The following is a 4,478-nucleotide window of genomic DNA, read 5'->3' as shown; positions in this document are numbered from 1 at the left end:
CGGTTCTCCATACGAATAATTCTACACAAAATGTAAACTTTTGTATCAAATTTCAAAGCACTACTTTAAATAATGTGGCCTCTAACTAGATTTCAGCAGACGAATGAACAGACGTACTCTTTTTAGACGATTTAAAAGGGGAATGAGGGGGGAAATTTCCTAGACAAATAAAGGTATGGGCGAACTAAATTCTGAATTTCTTCTTTACGCGGGGTTAAAAAGGGAGTCCTCTTTCCTTCTTTTGGAAAATTAGGGGTAGGGGCATAATGTCTTTGTGAATTTGTTTGTAACATAAATAAGGAAGCGAGATAGACCCATTGTTACATTTGAGGATCTTCATAGAAACACTTTCTGAGTTGATATATGTATGAGAGTCCGTCTGTCCGTCCATGAATTTTTGTGAAAAAAGGCAGGTCGCATTTATTATCCGATTGAGCTGAAACAACATTAGTTTGGCCCACGGACGAATCCTATTGAAATTGGTGATATAGATATAGCTCCCATATATATCTTTAACCGATTTCGGATTAATTGTGCCCCAAATGGCCAATATAACTCCTAATGACCTGCATTTTGGAACATCCTACCGAATTCAGTATAGAAGCAAGCACATCAATCAAAAATTTGGTTCAGATATAGCTATAGTTCTCATATATATGTTTCGTCCGATTTGGAGTTTTAAGCCAATCACATGCGTAATATGCACTCCGCAAGAACGATATTTGGTATCAGATCACTTACGGAGAAAGAGGTACCTCTGTCAAATTTTATCGAGAATAGATCAGATAAGGATATACAGGGTCAAATAAAAAACTGCAACCAAATTCAGACTGCTGTTATTACAAAGCCACTCGTCCGACAGCTGTTAAAATTATTCCAGTGACAGCTCATTATATTGTATACAAGCGTACAAACGCACTTTGGTGAGAATTTTCCAGAAAAAAAGTTATTCCTGATGAAATTCAAGCGTGATAGTGTGATTCCTTTATATTTAGCTGGAAAACCACAAGTGGCTATCGTTGGAGCACTCCAGCATGTGAATAAATCGTTATGCTCGTTACCGTGATACGGGTAGCGTAGCCCGACGTCAAGGAAGTGGACGGAAGAAAACAGCATCATCAGCAGAAATGGTTCGAAAAGTAAAGGAGCGACTTGATCGAAACCCGCGTCGCAGTGGCTGAAAAATGGCCCGTGAGCTGAACATATCGCAATATTCCATTCGGCAAATATTGAAAAATGAGCTCGGTGAAGCCATTGAAATTTCAAAAAGTGCAAGAACTTATACCGCAACAAAAAGAAAATAGACTCAAAAGAGCTAAAGAGTTGCTTCACTTGGCCGAAAGTGGTGAACTGCCGAATTTGGGTTTCTCCAATGAGAAAACATTCGCTGTCAAACAGTTTGTAAACAAACAAAATGATTGTGTTTACTTGCCAAGGGGGTCAGCTAAAAATGTGAACCTTCAGTTGGCCACCAGATTTGAAGCGCCGGCCATTGTGATAATTTGGGCCGCCATAACAGCCTATGGTCGCTCTCCGCTCGTATTAATCGACCGTGACATCAGAATAAATGCCGAATATTATCGCGAAAATATTCTGGAGGGTGTATTAAAGCTTTGGGCACGCAAACATTTTGGCCGCAGACCTTGGATATTCCAACAGGACTCAGCACCATCGCACTCAGCACGCGCCACCCAAGAATGGTTACAAAATGAGGTTCCTCGCTTCATTTCCAGCTCACAATGGCCACCAACTATTGTGTTTGGAGCATTTTGGAAAGCTAGGTTGGCATTAAAAAAAGCAAGCGCTTCGCCGGGACTTGGCCAAAATACCGCAGAGCAACATTTGGGTAGCGTGTGACGGTTTCATTGGCCGTTTGAAGGCCATAATTCGTGCCAAAGGTGACCAATTCAAACAAATCTAAACTTATTCTAAAATTTGATGCTACTTCCGACATTTTTTGATTTCATTCAATAAAATTAAAAAAAAAAATAAATATTATGGCGTTTGACTTTGGTGCAGTTTTTTATCTCACCCTGTATTTCTGTTCAATGTTACGACTCTGTAACAGTGTACGCCTTCTTTATTTGTAAAATAATAAGGAGGTATACAGAATATTTCGTATACGTTATATTAAATCCGAATTAAAATACGAATCATACATATTGAATATTGAATATGATTCATCATATTGTACAGTTTTCAAGAATTTGCTGAAATATTTCCCAGCTGTTAAATGACCAAATATTTCCATTATCTGTACACTATGCACTAGCAAAGCATAGGTAAGGTAAATAATTTCCCATCCAAAAATGCTACCATAGAAAGCATAACTAATCTATCTTCTGTCGGTAATGAATTTTAAAAGAAACATTTGTGTCTGTGTGTAAGTGATTTTGGAGAATCACAGTAAAATACTAAAATGAGAAAATAAAGAAGAATGAAAATATTACAAAGCAAAACATAAAAGCTATGGCGAAGAATACAACAATGACTTGACATATTCAGTTTTGCCTAAAATATCCATTAATGAATGCCCTCAAAAAAAGGATAACACTCATTCTACTAATGTACCAGCTGAAGGAAAATAAAGAAAACTGACAAATATTCTGGTAAAAAAACGCGTTCGGTAAAGGATTGCCCATTTCCATGATTCACTGCCCCTACTTGTTGTTAAAGTCCATTAACATGATTTTGAAATCTCTAAATTGCCAAATAAATATTCTATTGCCGTGGTTAAGACAAGCCATTACCGCTATAAATGAAAATTGAGATGATTCTCCACAAAATGGCCTCAATTTAAAAAGGTAAAACTTCAGGTTTGTTTTTTTTTATGTTGTAAATTACATTGCCAATATTAACAAAACACAAGAAATTGGAAAAAGATTTACAAACTGAAATGATATGGCTCATTTCGAGTTTACAGTCAATTAGAGTTGTAAAGAGGAAGGGTTTATACGTTTTAGATGGTTAATGATTTTGGTGGAATTTTCCGACATTTTTGGATAAATATTATTTTTTTAGATCGTATGATTTTCCTAATTAACAAATATATATTTTTGTATATAAAATCAACATTGTCCCCATTTGATTGACTGAAGAATCAAGTCTCTGGCAAATCGGTTGAAGTAGGGTTATTGATATTGCGTAGAAATGTATAAGACTTATCGATAAAAGTTATTGATCCTGCGGATATGTGATATAAGAAGAAAGGGTTAGAATAAGGCGGTATTTTTTTATCCGTACTCCAAATGTACGAGAAATAGTTAAAGTTGTTGTTGAAAAATTCATAAAAAATATCAAATGATTTCAAATGAGAATGAGTTGAATTAGAATTAGAAAAACTTATTTAAAACAGGATCGTAGCAAGTAATGTTCTACAAAATTATTTGTCATAAAATTATGCTATAAGTCCTAGAAGACGTCAAAAGTCTATATTTTCCTTAAACGCATTATTGTTGTGCAAAAATCTCATACAAAGCATAATTTTTGATAGGGTTCTTTAGTTTACATCCCGATTCATTAGCACAGTATAAGGACAACTCCTATTTCAGGTATTTTTTAAGTTTTGGCTTTGTTTTCCATTCAATATTCCCGATTTTGGCTTTTTGATTTCTTAGTATGTAGAAACGCTTTAAAATAAGTTATCAACACAGGTTCACCTTTTACTACAGTCCTTATATAATAACACCCCTGAGTGTTGTTGCAGGAGTGATATCCATTTATATACTATTTAATACTTTTCGTACAATAATTGTACGTGTTTGCAGAACGACCTGTTTAGAGTTTAGAGATAAACTTAAAAATGCCGCATTTAGCCATTCATCACCCAAAACCACCTCCTTATATCAGGCACACTTCCCAAACTTGATTCTGATACCAAATGTTAAGCTTTTACCTCTATTCATTCACATAATACCAAATGGTACAAAATATATTGTTCTTTTGTTTTTTTTGGTACACTTACCATTCTAATTTTAAAAAATCCTTTTGATTGTCTTTCTTTCACAGCATCAAAGACCAGCATTTCAAATTTCAGATTTCCTACTATGTGCCTTTTTCAAATGCTAAATTTAATATCATATCATATTTCTAAAATCATTATCAAATCTTATACCCAATATTAACGGTTTAAAATATCAGCTCCATTCGTATACCCAAAATTTTACCAAATTTAGGAGTATTTTCTGCAGTTCTATATATGAGGGTAAATAAGCAGCTTGGTATAATGGCTAGGCATTTTAATGTCAAATTATAAAGGGAAACGACGCAGAATTTGAGTGCGTTTCTAGCACCCCTTTATGATATGTCACAAAATATGCCATGCAAAGTCTTGAAGCTCTTTATGTACTCTAACCTTAACACTCAAAATACATTTCCAAAACTACATCCATATACAGGGTTGCCCATATTCGACGGACCATGGGGACCTCTCAACACTGGCTCGTACGGCAGCGATATTCTCGGCCGATCGCCTTGGT

This window comes from Musca domestica, unplaced genomic scaffold (assembly GCF_030504385.1).
Source record: "Musca domestica strain aabys unplaced genomic scaffold, Musca_domestica.polishedcontigs.V.1.1 50, whole genome shotgun sequence".
In the NCBI taxonomy this organism is placed as follows: domain Eukaryota; kingdom Metazoa; phylum Arthropoda; class Insecta; order Diptera; family Muscidae; genus Musca; species Musca domestica.
The sequence above is the reverse complement of the archived record's forward strand: the minus strand, read 5'-3'. Positions refer to the sequence as shown.